The sequence below is a fragment of the Anser anser genome (assembly GCF_964211835.1).
Source record: "Anser anser genome assembly, chromosome: 4".
In the NCBI taxonomy this organism is placed as follows: domain Eukaryota; kingdom Metazoa; phylum Chordata; class Aves; order Anseriformes; family Anatidae; genus Anser; species Anser anser.
In genome coordinates this window covers 19,551,023-19,572,938 of record NC_139724.1, presented here as the reverse complement: position 1 = coordinate 19,572,938, position 21,916 = coordinate 19,551,023, and the positions used below count along the sequence as shown (strand labels likewise).

At 34.8% G+C, this 21,916-nt stretch overlaps 1 long non-coding RNA gene across 2 annotated transcripts; it reads right to left on the bottom strand.

The window, feature by feature from the left end:
• Positions 1-2,844: 2,844 nt before the first annotated feature.
• Positions 2,845-21,159, bottom strand: LOC310899357. 2 transcript variants are annotated; one of them, XR_014584235.1, is made up of 4 exons: positions 21,102-21,159; positions 11,735-11,763; positions 9,437-9,550; positions 2,845-3,120 (listed from the first exon to the last, which is right to left on the bottom strand). It is a non-coding gene; the product is annotated as an uncharacterized lncRNA (long non-coding RNA). The 2 variants fall into 2 exon arrangements; XR_014584236.1 differs by lacking the exon at positions 21,102-21,159 and adding an exon at positions 16,214-17,498.
• Positions 21,160-21,916: the final 757 nt, after the last annotated feature.

The following is a 21,916-nucleotide window of genomic DNA, read 5'->3' as shown; positions in this document are numbered from 1 at the left end:
CCCTCCTTCCCTTCCCTTCCCTTCCCTCTCCCTTCCTCCCTTTCCCTTCCCTTCCCTTCCCTTCCCTTCCCTTCCCTTCCCTTCCCTTCCCTTCCCTTCCCTTCCCTTCCCTTCCCTCCCTTCCCTTCCCTTCCCTTCCCTTCCCTTCCTTCCCTTCCCTTCCCTTCCCTTCCCTTCCCTTCCCTTCCCTTCCCTTCCCTTCCCTTCCCTTCCCTTCCCTTCCTTTCCTTTCCTTTCCTTTCCTTTCCTTTCCTTTCCTTTCCTTTCCTTTCCTTTCCTTTCCTTTCCTTTCCTTTCCTTTCCTTTCCTTTCCTTTCCTTTCCTTTCCTTTCCTTTCCTTTCCTTTCCTTTCCTTTCCTTTCCTTTCCTTTCTTTTCCCCCACATGCATTTATTTATTCCTCATTGTAAAGATTTGATGAATTGGTCAGGGAACAGAGCACTACAAGGTGAATTAGGCAGCTGTTCTTACAGCTTGAGATTTGACTATTCAGTGGATGTTCACACTGTCAGTAATTTCCATAAGAAACCTGTGGATATGAGTATGTCTGTGAAATTGTTCATTGAGCCAACATGAATAATGGTTTGCAAAAACACAAATGGATGAAAATCAGTTCTGTATAAATCCTAAAATTTAGAAAAATGGCTTCGGGTTAGATTCAAATATAGGGTAAATCTCATCCAGATAAAATCCCCCAGTTGAATCTGACTAATAATATTGTCAGGCTCAGTAGTTCAAAATATTGAAAGCAAGCATTCACATGTACTCAAAATTATTCCTTTTTTTTTTTTTAAAATCAGGGTTTTTTTTTTGTTCTTGGCTGTGCTCAAAAATATCTCATGGGTAAGAGTTGTAAGAACTTCTGAAATAAATCCAAAATTCTTATTCTGTGGAAATAAAAAAACTTGGACTTGATGTGGTACTGAACTGTAGCCATAGAACAGTGATATTTTTAAAGGGCAAAATAAAACCTTTTTATTAAATAATTCGTTATGATTGCTGAAAAGAAATGGGTACAAGTAAGTAGTTAGAAGATTTCTCTGTTGGGTCAGTATTTCTTCTTTTGTCCCTGTGAGAAATACAAGTGGTATTTCACAGCCTAGAATATGCATGTACAAATTATTCCCTGGTCAATGGCCTCTCACCATAATGTAATTTATCATTAATCATGACTTTCCTTACACATATTTCAATGTAAAGTTTCCATACTTCTATTTTAGCAATAGAAATATGCTTGTGGAGCAAGACCATAAAAAGCTTACTTTAGTCTAAGATTTAAAATTTTGCATTTGAAATCATTGTTGTTTACCAACTGCAACCAAAAGCCAGTATTTCAGTCCTAAGAAGCTTTTTAAGAAACAACATCTGCAACATCTATGACATTCCTTATCATTCTTTATACCAATCCATAATGAAGTATTTAGTTCAACAATTTCAGTTCAGTTAAGAATTTACCCAAGGTTTTTATTTTTAAAGGACATCTTTAAAGGATGCATATGTTTTTTGAAGGATGAATAAATTTAAATACAATCACTGACTGAAATGAGAACCTTATCATTTTACCTTTTAAAACTTAGTGCAGTCATATTTTGGTCATATTTTGCTTCTTTCAAAGAACTCACAAAGTAAAAAATAAAATAAAAATAAAGAAAGAAACAAACAAATATGAATTCAACATAACATTAACCTGAATCAATTATTAAAATACCAAACAATCACAAGTGATTTTTTATTCTTTGTTCAATGGTAGCACCGTGTATATATGAAGACTTATGCTATATTATAATTGTGAAAATAATTTTCAATCAAATGAAGCATGAAGTGGCTTTGTATTTTATCCCCAATCTTTCATTTCAAATGCTGATTCTCCTGGTGATTTTTATGATGCCTTTTCTTGGACCCTGAGGTTAAAAATGCCCAGACACAAGAGTTCTTCACATGAGAAATATGACAGTGACAAGCTTGCATATGTCTTACCCAAGCCCATGTGCCTAAATTCTAAATTTTCCTCTGTTATTCTTGCCTATCCCATGTATTTGTGGAGGAAGAGAATATGATACCACACAACAAACAGAATGGAGTGGAATTACTTCATACTGCTGGTGCAACATTGATGCTGCTCATCTCCCTTTCAGTTTATTCAGCCTTGCAGAGGCTACATCCAATCAATATGATTAATGACAACTTGACTGGAGTGATCTATTCATTCAAAGATCACTTCTATTAATATACTCCTATTTTCAGGATATTTGTAATATTTCAAGTTTGAATAGCTATTCCATAGGGTCATCAAACCTTGCCTTTCTAACTTCTCTGGTGAAAGAGGAGATGGTATCTGCTTTTACAGACCTTAGTTCAGGTATGTGATTAATTTTTTTTTGTAGTTGTTTACGTCTCAGGGAAACTAAAGGTAGTACATATGTCTTTAAAAGGTGATAAATAAAAATAAAAATAAAATTAAAATTAAAAAGGAAGTGATTTCAACCTAATTTAGTACAGGGTATTCCACCGGATATAAGTCATGAAATTCAGGGTATCTGTGGGCAGCTTCCCATTCATGATTTAGTGAACAGGAGTGTTCTTCACTGATTTATCTGCCATGGAAGAGATGATTAGTTGACAAAAAGAAGGGGAGAAATAAAAGCTATAAAGTCTAAATGAAAACTTTGTAAGGCATAAAAAAGGTCCTTTTTCAATCACTGAGCCTGTCTCACAAAGGTTGACTTTTATGTGATGGATGAATGTAGACCATTACCCTTTACTTTAGTATACTCATGTCAGACTACCTCATACAGTGCAGTTTTCTTGATCAATTCAGCTTATGGAGATAGATATCTCACCTTCTGGTTAGCAGACTGTATTTTGGTGCCAAACAATGCAAGTTCTAATCCAAATATCTGAAGTAAGCAGTTGCTTGGTGACTGAAGTGTGAAATAAATTGCTGCAAACATCTCATCTTGGTGAATATTTTTCCTTTATTGAATGGTGGTTATTTTGTTTGTTTATTTATTGAACTCAGAGTTGGGGGAAAAAAACTGGATCAATCATTTTTGGTGCTGGAAATGTTTAGGAAAATCACTTTGCTGCAATCCAGTATTCACGAAACACTGTTTTCCTTTTCCTGTAGAGAAAAATGAAAGTCATGACTGAGAGCATTACGAATTTGGCTTGTGAAAGAGGGGATGTCCTGTATATCTCTCAGTGATTCTCTTCTCCTGTATCTATCCACTGTCCAAGTGATGGAATGAAAGATGCTGTTATGAATGAGGTGCTGCATAATCTTTATCCTACAAGAATTTCACTCTGGTTCCGGAACATTCTCAGTTTATAAAGTATTTTGTGATTTTTAGCAGCCAAATTCTGAATAATAATAATAATAATATAGCTATACGGGAAAAAGAAGGGAATGTGGGGACAGAGACAGATGCTTTGCTGAACTCTGTAGTGCTGTGTTTGTCATATTGAATATATATGTGATATACATATATATATATGGTCTCTCTCTATATATATTTATATATATATATGCTAGAATTGAGCACAGAATACATATATATGTATTTTAAAGACCATTCCTGCTAACTAGGTCTGGATTATGGAGTCTCCTTGCAGAAAAATCAAAACTTACCTTCATGTGTGTGGATGCTGTGTGGCCACAGACTTTACACAATATATTTCAGTAAGAAAAATGTCTGTTAGCATGAAGCTGAGTTGTTATATGGATTTTTGTTTGTTTTCATCTCTACCAGTAAATCAAAACTTTACTTCTAAAAATATAGTTGATTTTTTTCCCCATAAAAATGATCTTTATTCTGAATATGAACAGCATGTAAAAAAATATTCATCCTGATCTGTACATATTGAGTGTTGTCCAGTTCCTACTGCATGATATCATTCTTTAAGGAGAGAGAGATACTCATGTGTATATGCTGAAATAAATAAATAAATAAATAAATAGAACACTTTTTTCTTTTTGTAAATCACTTTCTACTCTAAATGAGAGTTTTGTTAGACTGTTGAGCTGGATTGGTTGAGAACTTGGCAATTTCAGTCACATAAGGAGTCCAGCACAACACAGTGCTGAGGTTTACTGGGAAAAATATTTCTAATTTTTTTTTTTTTTTTAATGGTGGGTTTAGGTTCCAACACTGTTAAGGAGGAATCAGCTAGAACCATCACTAGTTATGTTTCTATTTCATAACATCCATACAAGAGCTCAAAGAGAAGATCAGATAAACAGTAACTACAAATCACTGCAATTTTTTGTGAGACCAGTGCACCAGTGACATTTAAGGAAAGAAATGAAAAAGAAGAAAGTCTGAAGCTCACCAGGAAATATTTATTTCTAATGAACTGGCATTTTTGAAATTTTAAATATTTTTTCCTGTCATGGATTGTAGTTAAAATCAGTAAATCAATTTTTTTAATTCTAAAAACAGACACATTGATGAGGATCAAACACTATGTTTGTACCATATGCATGCTTGTGTGTGAGTGTGTGTGCACACCTACATACATACTTCATTATTTTCTTGCTACTGCAACAAGACCATGACACTTCTGCAGGCCCCACGACCAGACCCATACAGCAGACATGATGAAGAAGGGTATGATGAAGAAAGAGGATGCTTTAGTGCCAGTAGTGTAGTATCAGATGCTCTCTCAGTAGTCAGTGGAGATCTGGGTGCTCTTGAGAGCAGCTTAGAGTAAGAATCTGACCTTGGATGCTGTGTGTGGCAATACTGCGTTTACATGGCAAGGTTTTGGTAATGAGGGGCTGCAGTGGTGGCCTCTGTGAGAAAAATCCAGAAGCAGCCCCATGTTAGAAAAGAGCTTCATCTGGCTCCAAAGGGACCCACTACTGGCCAGAGCCAAGTCAATAAGCAATGTTGCTGGCGCCTCTGTAAGAGCAGATTTAAGAAAGGGAAACAATACTGCTGGACAACAGCAACTGGGAGAGTGTGGAGTGATAAACAGCCCCGTATACACAAAGATCAGTGCAGAAGGAGGGCGAGGAGGTGCTCCAGGCACGCAGCAGAAGTTCCCCTGCGGCCTGTGGAGAGGCCCCTGGTGGAGCAGGCTGTCCCCCTGCAGCCCATGGGTCCCACATGGAGCAGATCTCCACACTGCAGCCCGTGAAGGAGCCCCTGGTGGAGCAGGTGGATGTGGCCTGGAAGAGGCTGCGGCCCATGGAGAACCCCCTGCAGGAGCAGGACCCGGGCCGGAGCTGCAGCCCGTCGAGAGGAGCCCACACAGGAGCAGGGGGTCTGGGGGGAGATGATGCCCATGGGGGATCCATGCTGGAGCAGTTTGCTCCTGACGGATGGACCCTGTGGTACGGAGCAGTTCTTGAAGAGCTGCTGCCTGTGGGAAGCCTACACAGGATCAGTTCAGGAAGGGTGGCATCCTGTGGGAGGGACATAGGCAGAGAGTGACAGTGAAGGAACAGCAGAGATGAAGCACGAAGGACTGACCGCAGCCCCCAACCCCTGTTCCCGGGTGCTGCTCACATGGAGGACATAGAGAGGGTGAATTGGGGGGGGGGGGGGGAATCACCTCTAGGGATGGTGACCTAACCACTTCCCTGGGCAGCCCATTCCAATGCCTAACAACCCTTTTGGTAAAGAAGTTTGGTAAAGAAGTTTTTCCCAATATCCAACCTAAACCTTCCCTGGCACAACTTTAGCCTATTCCCCCTTGTCCCATCATCGGGCACATGGGAGAATAGACCAATAAGGTTGAAAGAAGCCTTCATACTCAGACTAGCATATTTCTTTTCTTCCATTTCTTCACCTAGTTTTATAACTGTCAAAAAAATGTTCTCTGTATTGATGTAATTTATATCTATATAGATATATAGATATATAAAATTCAGTTTGCTTTAGTTTGGCTTAACTGTGATAACCAAATACTGGATAACCAGAATGCCTTCTTCACTGAATATTATGGCAGACTACATAGACTGGGGCACCAAAGCATCTTAACAAGTATTACCAGCACACCTATATTCACACCTATATTTGCACGATTTGGGGTACATGACCAAGAGAATTGGGATTGGTATTGGTAGGAGAGAAAACAATAATCAGGAACATTCTTTGGCGCAGAGTAAGAAATTTGAGTGCAAATATGAACACTAAGAGTCAGAGTTTGACACTCTGTGTCAAAATACAGCTGCAATGCAGCCGAAAATAAACATTTAATTCCAAAGATCCACTCACTTCAATAAACTAAAATGCAGTTGCCTGACTAAGTCACACTGGTCTTATACCACTAGCAAATCCAGAATAAACAAAGCTCAGCAAGAGAAAGCCTTGAAAGAAAATAAAAGGTCAGATCTGGCAAACTATCCAAACTTATGAACATTTGTAGTAGTGCTTTGTGCTTAACTCAGATATAATATCTGCTGTCAGATCACAGAATCACAGAATGTTTAATGTTGGAAGGGTCCTCTGGAGGTCATCCCGTCCAGCTCCCATTTACATACTAATTCATAACTTCCTATGACTGATAGTCACCTTGACGAAACAAATTCTCATATTTTACTTGTTAAGCACCTTGATGTTTCTCTATGGTTTAAACTATTTATGGACTATCTTATGATCAGAGGAAGAATACCAGACAAGGCAAGTAAACACTGTATTCAGGATGAAAGAAGTGGCATAGCTGGGAAAACCTGTGACATAAAGTGAAATACTACAATAAGAATAGTAAATCAATGTGAAAATGTGCTACAGCATGAAGTCAAAGATTTTCTAGAGATCCATTCTTAACGTTGGTCTGAAAATGAAGTATTGAATTTTCGACAATTACCCACTATGCAGTGTTTATTTTTCTTAAAAGTATTAAGCAAGAAGCTTACTACCACAATTAAAGAATGGATAGAGGAAAATATTTTCCATGACGAAAACTGCCTGATAAAATGCAAGTCTGCATGAAATAGAAGAGGAAAGCAGCAACAGCCACAGTGAAATTTCAAAAGTTTAGTGTGTCTTGTGAAAGAAAAAGTTCTTATTTCAAGTCTAGGAGAGGAAAAGATATATCATATTGATAACCACGCCTATGCCTTGTAGCATTTCCAGAAAAGATACAGCTGAAGAAAAACTACTTCAATACTTATCCATCATTTTCTTAAAAAAAAAAAAATCCATATGCTTTTTTTTCACCCTTTTCCTTCTCATTGTTTTCCTCTTCTTCATTTCCTCTACATTTTATTTCTTCATATTCAGTTAGTTCTCATTGTTTCTCTTTCTCTTTTGTTCATTCAATTTGTGTCTCTTTAGAAGAGTGCAAAGCATAGATATTACCCAATAAAAGAACTTCACATTACATTGCATTGTCTGGTACAGGCTGGAATGAGAATGCTGCACACGTAAAATAAAGCTTTAGCATAACCTCTCTAAAGTTTTTGCATATTTTTGGTTGGTTTGTTTTGGGGGGGCAGGGACTTCATTTTATATATGGATGTATGTATGTGCATGCTTACATATATTTATTTATACAAGCAATTATTTTATTATATGGTTTGGCAGGCTGCTGCTTCCTAAGAATGTGAGGAAAGTCTTGTAATCTATCAATAATTGGATAAATCAGATCTAACTTTAAAAAAAAAAAAAAAACCTCATGGTTTTCTAACCTGGAGTTCAGACATCAGTTAATTTGGGGGGTGTTTAAATACTTAAGCTTTATATTGTTCTTTTTATGAGTTATTCTCGTTTGTTCTTCTGTGAAAAGGTCTCACTCATCAACAAAATAAGAAAAGCTAAATACTGTTTAAGCTCCCAGGAGATGAGATTTTTTCCAAGTCTCTTAATTATCCAGACATTTTTGCAGCCATGAATGTAGTTCTTAAGCCAAAAAAAAGTCTAGAATTAAAATAGCATGAGAACAGTACAATCTTTTAAAGTATTGGTTGATGGTCTTTTCAAGCTTCATATTTTGTGGAGTTTAGTAACATACTGCCTGATTTGCCAGACAATTTTAATGTCCTGTTTTGCAGGTAGCAGCAGTTGATATTTAACCATTCACTTTCTGGTATCACTAAATGAAGCTAGGAGTTTCTTACAAGAAAAAGAATCTCTGTCTCTGACAGTCTGGTTATGTTAATTTTAGCTTCTTTCTTAGTAATAAAACTGAAAAAAAGTTGCCAAATTAAGAAGAATCACAAGGAGGAAAGGGGCGATTTTCCTTCTTTGCAATGTTAATATCTTAGCAACAGAAGATAGGCCGTAAAAATGCCTAATATTATTACCTCCAACAACGTTTGATTTAAGCTGAATCAAATCTCCAAAGCTTCAATAATTTCTTGAAATTTATGCTGATGAATTTGTATATGCGTGTTTGCATGTGGAAAAAAAAAACAAAACAAAACAAGGTTGCAGGCAAAGGGAATAGATTAGATGTAATTTGGTCTAAATATTCTAAGCTTTGCTTTCATACTGTTTAAAATGTTACTGCTAAAATTCAGTGGGGAAAAAAAAAAAAAAGAAGGAAAAAAAAAAGGATGAATTTACATGAATAGATTCACCCCTTCTATTCTTGTAGTTTAAACCAGGATGTGTCTTCACAGCGTGATCTGAGAGTATCTCACCACTTTGTATAACATTACATGAGCTTCTGATGGCATAAAACACTGAAAACACCCCTCACCTTCCGTGAAGAAACACTACAGATTTAAAATAAATTAAGTGTGGGTTGAGCACTCTGCCAAGAGACAACATCCCTAATTGGCAGCTGCTGTTACAGCAGAGGTTGATTAGAGATGAGAGAGTAGTAATTCTCAACAGAAAGGAACTGTCTGATATTATTAAAAATTACCTGCTTGTCACAGCTGTTCAGTCTGCTTATTTTTAGCATGAGTTTGAGTTTGAAAGACTGGAATCCAAAGTTATCATTACCCAACATAGAAAGAATGTTTTTGGAAGACATTTGTACACTATCAGCAGAAAATTAACTAGAAAGTGTGACAAATTGTAAAAATTCAAAGTAATGTATGAAGGTGTTTGTAAAAGAGCTTTTTTTCCAGTATTTTCTGCTGAAGATGGCATTTGCATGCCATAACATAGAGGAAAAAGGGGAAAAAAATGTTTACCTCAGGCAAGAATAAGGGGAAAAGGGAAAAGCTGTAAAAGCAGAAACAGATGTACTGAAATGAAAGATCTATATCTCATAGTAAAAAAAAAAAAAAAAAAAAAAAAGTTGAAAGAAGCACACAAGGAACATTTAATGCCAGATATATATGCTTATTCTTGAATTGAACTTCTGGGAAAAAAAAATGCTGTTTAAGTTGGGTAATCACTAATGACAGCAGGGCCTATCTCTTTATCTTCCCCCTGTCCCATGCTTACTGTTTTTACAAGCTGATCTTTTTAAACTCATCTGGAAAGGCAACATCTGAACAATGTCAGTATTTTAAAAATAATGCAAAGAAATCTTACCTAATGGTCACTGGTCATAAGTCTAAGACTTGTTGTGACTTTGGGTACCTTTTGCTTACAATGAAGGCACAGCATACAGTGCAGATGTTCTCTTTCAGTGAATGATGTCAGAACCTAAAAAGAAAGAGTGGAATTTAGAAAGTCCAAGAATAAACAAAAGACAATAAGCTGGGAACTATAGGCTAACAATGATATTTCAAAGTCTATGACATAACATTTCCAAAAATAATAGGAGTAAAGAAGAAACATTCTAAAATACTTTTATTTAGAATTTATATTGCATGTGAGCTACAAGATGAACTACAGGTATCAAATATTTATCAATTATATCAATTATTTAATATTATAAATTATATAATTTATACATCATATTATAAAGCATTTCTGTAGAGTTTCTTAAGTTTGTGTAGTAATGCACGAGATAACTGAAAAAGGTGAACTGTGGTCTTATTCAAGACAGTACAACAGGCAGAGCTGATTTATTGGAACATTCAGGATCCAAGTATTTAATTCTCAACTGTGTTTCCACATGGAAAAAATGTGGCAAGACTTTTTTTTTTTCTTTGTATCTTGAGTACATAACACATAGCAGTCATCCAATTATCTGGAACATTGATAACTTTGCATTCATATTTAAAATTAAGAATGATCAGAAAGCCCAAAGATTTAAATATCATTCTGTTTTAAGCTGAAATGATAGTAGAAAATTTAATGTACTTTTTTTTTTTTTTTTCCCAAATGTCTGAAAATATCTTTACTAGATGGTTAATGCAGTATTGTATCATTTTGGTTAAATTTGTGTAGTATTCTACAAGAGGAAAAATGATAAAATATACACATTAACCATAGGAATTTGGAATTTAAGATCTATTTTTAAAAGTGATTTAAAAATATACAAGCCTGAATACTGCATACTCAAATTCCATGTGTTACCAAATTTCTAAGAAATGAATAATGCAAAACCCACAGTTGATAAAAAAAAAATCCTACTATAGCAGTCAGAGTATACTTGTTGTTGGTTTTATTCTTATTTTCCCACAGTTAAAAAATAATCTCAGAATGACTATCTATGGAAAAAAATATAGTCTCATCAAATTTGTCTCATTAACTGAACAGAACAGAAAATCTATATATATATATATAAAAGATAAAAACATCAGAACAAATAGTATATGTTCTTTATCTATTCTCATTTTTCCATATATATATATATATTAGAATATGTAATATTTTTGTGCAAATTATGCTGAATTGATACCTCACAATTTGAAGAGACATAGGTAATTGCAGTTTTTTGATCTGGGTAGTCATATTACAGTGACAGAAATTATTGTTGAAAGAACAACAATAAGTGACCTGCAGATTGACCTCAATTTTTTTTTCTGCTGAATTGTACTTAATTATGTATGCCTTACAGACATGGGATCAAAAAGCTAAAACAGTGCCAGAAGGATAGAGGACCATCTTTCTAAAGGTTCACTTCTGTTATTCAACAAAATATTATATAAATATATATATTTTGCTGGAAATACAGTGTGAGAGCAACCTTGGCAAAAGAAAAATGTTAGTTTTATCTTATCACAACAGTAGACAGGAAGATTCACTGGTGCCTTTCACCTCACACACGGCCTATGCCAAAGTTAGAGGGCTGGTCCCTAATAGGACACCAAACAAGGAAAAATACAGTTGGCGAAATAGTGAATAAAGAGAGGAAACAGTATTAAATAAATCCCATAATCACAATGCTGTCTCTAGACCCTTCCAGATAGAATATTTTTTGTCATTAGTCCCAAGCTATTTATTTGTTGAGACCTAAAGTAAGAGTAACATTTAGCTCTTTGTGAATAAATGTACTAGTTTTCATTAATTTAACAAGTCAACCTTAGGCCAAAGTTAATCTCTAAGGGTTGTAAATTTATTCCTCAGAAGTCCAGAAGTTAATTTAAAGTCCAATCATATGGCCTAAGTTCATCCTTCTATCTGAGTGCTTCAGCCATTTCAAAAAAATATTCTGAATTAACACCGAAGTATGTGAAAAAGAATGAAGAGGGGCTGAGCACTGATCACTGGGAGACAGGGGAGAAGCATATTTTTTGTAATATAAATACACCCACCAGGAGCAAGTCCCACAGAATGACAGGAATTCTTTTGTATTAAACAAAATTGTCCCAAACATGATTGCTGTACTAAAAGAGTCATGGGTTTCTTCTCCTTTGACAAGAGGAGATAAAAAAAAAAAAAAAAAACACTAAAGGAAAGCGTAGCAATATTCCATTGGAGGAATTTGATGTTCCCCACCTGGTTCCATTAGTTCCTGTTTTTCCATTCTGGAAAAAGGAAAAAGAAAACGTTATGCGGTGAAACACAGATGTTTGGTTCAGCTCCACTAGTAAATCCTTCTTCTATTGCACCAAGAATATACCTCCTTAATGAAAGTATAGATCTTAATATTATTAAAGGATTCTCTGCCTCTTTTTTACTGTTACAAATCATTATTTCATGTGTATGTGATGTATCTAAAGTATCTTACTTCTTAACATGTTAAAACCTGAAACTTAGACTTCAGGGTGTCTTTCTGCTCTATGAAGACTGGGTGCAACTTCTTCAGATTTTTTTTTTCTTAAATCAAAAGAAATATGAAGAGTATGTCAGACTCCAGCTATGTTAAAATAACCTAATTCTTTAATTAATTTGATTTGCTCCCTATTTTAACTAGGCTACTCATTCAAAAATTTTCATTGTCAAACTTCAAGTCTCTCACAAGTCTGATGAGCTTGCTATTGTATAGCAATATATTGTATATAATGTGCAATTTTCATTAACCTTAACTGAATTCATTTCTGCCGACCCAGAGAACAATTTACTGCAATGTGTTAATTTTAGAGGGGATATTTTAGACTACATGATTACATGTAGGACTAGCATGAAAATGTTTTTAAACTTTTTTTCCTTTAAACATTTTTTTCCTGTAACATTTTAAATTTATATTTACATTACCTGTATAAAGCCCAGAAGATACATGGCAGGGGGTGGAGGGCTGGTGTCAGAAAAGTAAGAAGCCAATGAGGAATATAGCAACGTAGATCTAAAAAATGTGTCTAAATTATTATGAACCCACAACTTAAAACAGAAGGGACAAAAACCGTGAGGTCAACTGAGAGCACACAATAGTTATGTTAACTACCTGATTCACAGAAGTTCCTACAAAATTCAGGTGTAATTTCACAAAGTGATTTTTGCATCTAACTCTAAAAATCCTGCTGCAGATTACTCTTTTCTCAAATCCATGAAGACAAATCTCGCTACATTCACGGGCGTTCAAAGACACAATCAGTCCAAAGCAATAGAAGTAAGAGCTGAAAAGAGTTTTGCATTCCATAGTGCTGTTATTTTCAAAAACTCTGGTGAAATCTTTCTTAATTGCAAAACCAAGTGTATGAAGGAATGAGAAATCAAAAGCTTTTTTTTTTTTTTTTTCTTTTTTTCCTGAAAGAAATACTAGCTTGATTTTGGCTCTTTGTATCATCACATGGCCATCCTTGCACCCAACATTTAGAATCTCTTGATTCAAGTAGAGTTGCTGTAGAAATCAGTGCGGGTAATGGTAGAACAGGGAATTAGATTTGGCTTCTGGTATTTCAGTCCTCTATTGTATTTCTATTATGTTTTCATAAAATTGCCATTATAAGAGACAATGATCCATAAGCACCTTTGAATGCAATTACTGATATTAGGTAATTTAAATGCATCCAAAGATGGGTGTGGTGGTGGAAGAAGAACTGAAAACTTCTTTTGGAGGACAAGCCACTGAAATAATTACATGTAAACACAGTAATGCATTTGTTGGCATTTTTCTATAGCAAGCTTCATCAGTTTAAGATTGCAGCAATATTGTTAGGTCGTACAGAATGGGTGAAAGACGGAGTGGGGCTTTCTTAACCTATTTAGAAACAAAAAATCACTCTAATTTCAGTAAAATATTTCATTATATTAGTTTGATAAATATGCAAGCTTTTGTGTAGTATTTCAGGACTTCACCCCAGAAAGCCTAGGTGAAACTGGTGTGCATCTGTCCTACAATGAAGGAAATAAAACACAGATTGCCCCTAAACCTGCATAAATTTATAGCATTCCTGACTTGAATTCTATTTAGCCACTATTTAACAGGTTCCAACTATGTGTTTTGCACTGAAATGAAAAAATAATATTAAAATTGCTACAATATAAATACTTGTCATTTTTAGGCTACAGGTAAAAAAACAAGGCAAGATTATTTATGCGGGTGAAACAAAACACTCCTCACATGCACAATAGCAGCTCATTATGTACTGCAGCCTGCAGCCTGAAAAACAGCAACTGTGCACAAAAATATCTCTTTGAAAACCAAATGAATTAGAATATCTTTTTTTCTAAAAGGGAATAAAGGCCATATTTGCTATTATTTTGTATTCACTTCAGTTAGATCAGTTAATATGTTCAGTCTTCTCTGAACATGTGAAAACAGTTATTTTTTGGTAGTGGTGCTTTAATATATTTTCAAACAAATGTATTTATTTCCTCAAAACATTCAGGAACTAACAAGAACAAACCATTTAAGAAAATATTTGTCACTGTCAAATTCTAGGGTACCTAGAAAACCAAACTTTTTCATTTACTCTTAAAGATGAGGGATGAAATTCATCTGCTGGGAAGGCACCAAATAGTTCAAATACCAGTTATTTTCAACTAAGGTTTAGATCAGGACTAAAGTCAGCCCTACTTAAAATTTACTCGTTAAATTTATCCACCTCTATCACTCTACAGAGAGAATATAATAAACTTTTGTGAACTCATTAAAGTTTCAGCACCATGACTCAGATCTCATTTGCACTGAAAGCAGCTGGCTAAGTGCAAAAATGAATCCCCATTCCCTAAGTTTACAGGTGTTTCTGTTGAAAGCTTTCAAACATCTCAATCCATATCTACAGACCAGCAGGGGAATTTTTTCCTCTGAGCTGCGTCTTTTCCCCTTTGTGTACTGGCATATTTGGTAATTGACTGGGCCTTCTTTCCCTGCTTGTTCTTATCATTCTATTTCCCTTAAAAATAAAGAAACTCATACCCTTGAACTTCTTTTTCACTCGCAGTAATGTACTCCAACTGAGTACCAAGGTGTCTACTGGCTTCATGAAAAGGAAAATGAATGATTTCTTGCTACTGTAGCTGTCTTTGCTGTGTCATAGATATATGATTAGACTGTACTTTTTAGAAGGCAAATGTAAACTTTTGTAACTTACCTTTTTTATTTTTAAAACTATAAAGAAACCCTACCATTACATAAAATCAATTCCACAGAAATTAATTTTCTTCTGTGTCTCCTAGCCACGATAACACTATTATTTTCTTGTTTCAGGTTGCCACTGTGAGACTCGCTTGCACATTTAATTATTTAAAATTCTTCATTTATCTTTAGAATGGTATTCAGTGGCATACTGGATTTACAAAAATAAATCATCCTTACTTTCTGCCTGCACAGATTGCTAAAGGGTATGTATATATTGAGCTTTTAGTCTTTTTTTCAGGACTCATTTCTGGACCGTATCACCAAAATAATTAGTCAAAATGTTGTGCAGCACAAGAAGCATAAAGCATGTTCAGTTTTCACATCCATAGCAATGCATTACTGAGGAATGAAAGAAAATGGAAGGAGATTTACAGGAGTGTTTTTACTGTATGACAGAAGTCCCCAGGATAGATGAGAGACTGGAAAATGTAGGCCTGTTTTTTGTATTTGATGGAAACATATACAGTGAGATTTCCCTGGGCTGCCAAAGGAATGATACAAAGAATGTGCACTTCTTCATACATATCAAAAAATATATATATTTAATATTAAGTAGGACACCATTTCATATTTTTAAAATATTTCTGTTAGTTACGAAGTAAAGCAGTAGCCAAATCTCAATAAACCTTAATCAGCTTTACCATAATAATTTTTTGTAGGTGCATTTAAAACTTCAAGAAATACCAACTAACATGAAATAGTCCATGGGAATCTATTTTGTGTGAAGTGGAAATAACTTTGGACTGGGACAAAGTCAAAGAAATACTACTCATCTCGACAATAAATCATAGGGTGAAGAAGTATTCCTTTATTTACACTTTTTGTTTTTCATGTATGCAAAAATACGCTACCTTATCTATTCTAACATATCTTCTGACTTCCACAAGCAGAAATAAAGTTGGAAGCATCTTACAAAAGTAAATAGTTATTTTTGTTTGTTTGTTTGTCTCAAGCTGTCTTCTTGTGCTGTCACAATTTGTTTGCTGTTAACACTTTTAAAGAACTTAAGTGGGAAAGTATATATGCCACATATGACATATATCAAGCATAATTGGAATCAATGCAACAACACAAATGAAGTTTGAAAACATTGGATATACACAATGTGTGCAATCTTATCTCCTAGTGTAGCCATAACTGCTAGGGTAATGCAGATATAATTCCTTGAATGCCATTAAAGCTGTGGAAGGTTACTTCAAAAGAACATTCTCATGTCTGAGCTTAGCTCTGTCTATGAAGCACACAGTTTCATAACATAGCTAACTTCATGAAAAAAAACAACCTGGCTTACTTAATGTTGAAGCAAAATTTGAGACAACAAACTAGGAAAACCCTAAGCTATTACAGCCCAGAAAGTTTAGACCTCATTTTTACATATAGCTATTCTCACATCAAGCACCCAGACTCAAAATTTAGGATTGCAAGTACTATCTCAATCTAATTTCTGAGCTTACCTTAATTAGAATAAACAAGGAAAGAAAAAGCAGAACAAAAAATAAAATAAAATAAATCATATATGAGAGCCTATACTGATACCCCCAAACTGTATGAACAATTACAAGTTCTCAAAACTACAGAAACCAGAAAGTTCACTATTATTTAGTTCACAGGTGATAATTAACTAATCAAAAGCTATAAAGTAAATCAAGCCAGCCACAGAAAGATCTGGGTAAGATACATCCAGATAGTTATAAGACCAGAAGCAGAACAGAAGCTCCTTTATCAGGTAAGGAGAAGTTGGTGGAGGAAACAAATATTTCATTTGGGGAAAGTTTCTTAATGGCTGTGTAGACTGAGGTATATTTCTTTGTCTTGCTTTCATAGATAACACCAAAATAGGAGGCTAACGTGATCCAGCATACATAGAAATCAGCACCAGGAGTATCTTTGTAATGTTACAGCAGATATAAAGGTGGAACTGTAAAAGGAAGACAAGGCCAATTGAGTTTGTTATTTCAATCATTACCTTCCTTATGAGGAAGTAATATAGTATATATTACTAATTAAACTTGAAGTGCTCAGAAAGGTTTTTAGTTCTCTAGGCATGATTGTGTCTCCTAAGAGACTTGAGGGGAAAGAAATTGATTGTTTCTTACTAAAAAACACTTCTGTATCTCTGAGAATATTTGTTGAATGCAGATACCCCTAATTAATAGGAGCATAGCTGTGATAGAGGAAGCTATAGCATTAGGTATATAAAGAGTTGATCTTGTGACCTTAGAGAAAGCAATGAACTACTTAATTACAAAATGCTGTGGTTGTAGTTCTGAAGTGGTATCACTGAATTGACTACTGTGAAGGCCTAAGCAGAAGTTTGTTGCTGTATGTCATGTAGTTATCAATAATGGAATGGTAGGAGCAGAGCCACTGAATGAAAATTATGATTCCTAGGAAGAAAACTGAGAACAAGTGCCTTCTTCGAAATGATTCCAGTAACTTTATGAGGCAAGAGAGTAGTTGTGATGGCTTCACAACAATAGCCAACTCCACCACACTGCTCTCTCACTCCTCCCTCTTAGCTGCTCTTGCACAGTATTTTTTCCCTTTATTAAATCTGATATCACAGAAGTGAAGCCAGAGTTGCTCATTGGCTCAGTTTTAGCCAGTGGCAGGTAGGTACCTGGAGGTACAGATACTGGCTGTCATCTAGCACAGGGCAGCTTCTGGGCTCTTCTGGCAAAGGCCACCGCTACAGACCACCCCGACTACAAAAACCTTGTCGCATAAACCCAATATGATAGTGAAGTAGAAATTTAATGCATGACTTAAAATGTTGATTATATGAAGCCTCAGATCTATCAGGAATTGACCATAAATAAATAAAAGAATTAAGAGAAATGTAATTATTCAAAACTATAATGAAATCAAAATACTGCTCCTTAAAATTAGAAAAACTTTTAGTCCTCAGTTTAAAAGTGGGCTTAAGACAACAAAAATGGGAGCACGTGTGGTTCCTTATATGAACTTCCGTTAAGGATAAAGATGTGATGTGTTTTGCATCAAGGGCAGGTAAAAGGATGAAGTAGACAAATAGAAACTGAAACAATGTGGTAGGGAAAATGAAATGTCTAATCTCAATGAATGCAGAAAGACAGAAAGACGTTAGCATACTACAAACAGGTGCAGGGGAGGCAGGGTCACATCAATACTGGATACAAAAAAGAAATGAGACAGCTGCCTATAGATAACTGACACAGGTTGTAAAATGAACAAACAGAAGGCAAAGCTGGTAAATAAAAGCTAAATGAACTTCTGAATCAATGTTCGTATGTCAGAACCTTCCTTACAGTGAAGGCTGTAGAACAAACTGATAAAATAACCAATAAAAAAGGTCATAATCATGTGAAATGAAGTTCCAAGAGGTTAATACACTGGATTTTAATGTCTAAAGCGTCTTAGCACCAGAGTTCTGGATTTTGCAAATATGCTATTACTGAAGTCCTAGAGGAGATTCTGTGAACTACAGATTTTTAAATGTCAGACAAATTAGTAGATTCAACTTTTTATATTTTGAATAGATATACAAAAAAACACTATTTGGCTAAGAAGAGTCAAAATTACTTATCTAAAGGAAGGTCTTGCCTTTAAGTCTTGCCTGGATGACTCAATGAAGATTTGGATAAGGATCATCCATATAATTCAATTTTCTAGTATTGTCAAAACAATTTTGGCAACAACTTTCACGACTGATATGAAAGAAACTAAATAGGCATGGGAAAATATCAAAGGCCAAATCATGAATTAATTTCGTTAAAAATAGGAAACAGAAAATAATAAATGCTCAAAAAGGCAAGAAATCATCCATGGAGTAATCTATGAGTGTATGTATAGGTGTTTATAAGCATGTTCCTAAATCTGGCAGAAAAAAAGAACAGTTGATGCAGGTCTATGAAAGCATTTATGAGTGGATAGATGTTCCCCATACTCATCCATAAAAAGTTAGGAAGTACCAACTGAAAATTAACAGGGACCAGGTTCAAAATAAAAGTAGCTTGTCTGGAAGCATATTTGGCAGAAATATAAACAAGTGATTGGTATGTTTTTTCTCTTCTCTATTATATGGCTATTATTGGAAACGAGACAAAGGTCTAGGTGGATGTTCAGGTCTGTATGATGAGTTCCATTTTTAAACTGATTATCATGCTAACAGCGATTAAACAGGAAAGAAAAATATTCACTTGGCCTTTCCATAAACTACAGCGCTGAGAAGTTAAAGTCAATATTCCCAAATCAAATCCTTGAATTGGTTTGCCCTCATTATGAGGTTGCTTAACTTTCTGGACCAATATCCTGACTTTCTATTGAAAGACAGGTTGATATGGAATAGATACACGAAACCTGTCCCATCATGACATAAGGATGCTCTCAGCATTGAAAAATCATCAAGTTGAGTAACTAAAAAAAAAATAAATAAATAAATAAAAAAAGGCAGTTCTATTCAAAATGCTATTAAATTCTTGGGTATTTCACCTATTTCTTACCCTGGAAAGAATAGAAACAGGCTTAAAAGAAAAGAACCTACCCAGGAACCTACCCAGTCCACAAACTTACATCATATATATTTTACTACAGGTATCCTGTGTCTGGCTTTTTTTACTTGTTTAATACACTTATATTTTTATGTGTAACTGGGTAGTTATGGGTAGTTATGTCTCTGCTGAGTAGAGCATTGCTCTCACTTTGCAGCAGTTATTCTTTGCATCTGAATTTATGGCCCATGAGTAAACAAGGTATAAGGAATCTGGGAAGATAATATTTTCATCTATGTACTGAATATAGTGTGTTTTTGTTTGTTTGTTTGTTTGTTTGTTTTTTCCCTTTACGAGTCCTGATATTCAGACAAGTTTCTGTGACTTTCATTGAAACTCAAAGGCTCTGAGGGAGCCCTTGATCATGACTATGGCTCCTTAACCAGGAAACTTTTCTTATTCTGGATGATATTGGGAGGTATTCTGGTTGACCCGAAATTCTTAATATACTGGTGACTTAGTACAATATAGGACTCTTCAGATTTTATAATTCTTCTTGATGTTAAAGTGTCAAACAAAAGTGCTACTGGTATGTTTCTTAAGGATTTTCTTTCACACAATTTGAACATGGTTTTAGGAAGTGTCTCAGATTTTCACAGCTAGTGCTGCCCTGCTCAGAAACATTCCTGTATTGCTTCTGCAATGTAATGTTTCTGCAGATTAAGTGGTGATAAATTGCCAGTGGATTTTATATGGGTAAATAGAAACCAGTAGATATACCACAGAATAAATGGTTAGTGGGAACAGTAAGACCAGGAAGAAAAACCAACACTTGTAAAAAATCTACAGGATCAGTTTATAAGACAGTAAACACCATATAACAAGTTTCAGTTTGAACAGAACTCTACTTTGTTATAGCTTATAATTTGAGGATCTTCTGATATTCAAATTAAATTACAATAGCTGCAAGCTGTGTGCAGGGCTGTTAAAGCTACTTGGTTGCAAAATCAGGGGATTTGATGATGTATACATTTTTTCCCTTCAGGAAAAATTACCAGAAAGGTAATTATTAAGAAGTTCTATGCTGAAAAATAGTCCTTTCAGCTGCTTTCATGAGAGATAAAAGCTCACTTTAAGGTGAAGGGGTTATAGTAAGGAAAGAAAATTAATTAAAAAACAACAACAAAAAAACACGATACAGCAGCTGAAGAATAGTTAGAACAAAATTAAATCTTATAATTAGAGGGGGAAATCATTCTACTTTTGCAAGACATATGCTATTAAAATATTTAAGTCATCTCTTGATTAATTCACTGGATGATGTGAAGATTATTACAAAGGTAATAAATCAGTAGATTAATACATATTCTGCAGGGATACATGAAGTAGGATTGAATGAAACTGCCAAGTTCAATAGGACACTAGTTAGCCCCTATTCACCATATTGGGTCTAGAGCAATGTAATAGTTTTTTTTTTTTAATTTTTTTTTAAACAAGTGATTCTAAATTATCATCCTGTGTTAATAACTCCACATCAGGGAAATATAATGATTGGAAACAAGCTTCTGCTTCAAGTAGTTTTGGCAATTATTCTAAGTATTGCTTCCTTTCTGAAGCAAACGTCTTTACTTCTGGTAAATTAATTATCTCAAATATTTGAATAAATGTAACATTTAAATTTATGCAAGATAATTCAATAATTTATTTTTCCTCCAATGTATATGTCTTATGTATTTTTGTTACATTTATGTAGCAACTATGCGGACTCATGTACTATGATTTTAGTAGTAAAGTTCTAGTCCACTTCCTATATGAAAAATATACAAAGGTAAATTCTTAAGGCATACTTTAGGGAAGGTACAAACCAACAGACCTGTAGAACTTGAAATACTTCTGCATTTTTTCTCTTCCAAGTTTTTAATGTTAAGTCTGAAAGGAAGAATACAGATGCAGTGAAAATTCATCTATCGCTTCTTGCTTGTTTACTACTGTTTAGTGCTGCTACTCAACATCTTTGCATAACTCATTAAAAGTAGAAAGTCAGTCTTTATAGCATTTTTGTCTAGCAGTCAATGTTTCCTTAATTTTCATTTCATTGACTCAATAGGGCTAGAATAGTCATAAGATAATGTTAAATGTGTGGAAAGAATACAGCTCATTGCCTATATCAGCCTGATTTTCTTCTAACACATACATGGTATTCATTTTACAATAATCTAGCCCTGTGTACAAAACTACATTTCTAGTCTGCAGAAGAATAATTGCATATTCTGTTCTAACAGTGAACATTAAAGTTTGCCTCGCTTTAACTTTTTTTTTTTTTTTAACTCTACAGAATTAATTCATGTGTATCAGACAGGTGGATGATGAGGAATGAAAGCACGAGGATTCTGAGGAGTAAGGGCTTTACAGTATGGACACCATAATTTGGTTCCACCTCATCAAAACGTTCATAATTTGGGCAAAAATTGTGACTTGAGTTCAGGTTTTCAAGTTCTCTATTGTCAGTTTTTTGTTGTAGTTTGGTTGTTCTGAAGCAGATAGTCTTGAAAAACAATCAGTTTTTGGCTTAAAAACAAACAAACAAGCAGAAACCAATGGTCCAATGCTATAAGCCTATGTAGTATTTAGTAACTACTTCTAAACAAATCTGATTAAGTTCCTATCCTCTCATTAGACAAAATAAAG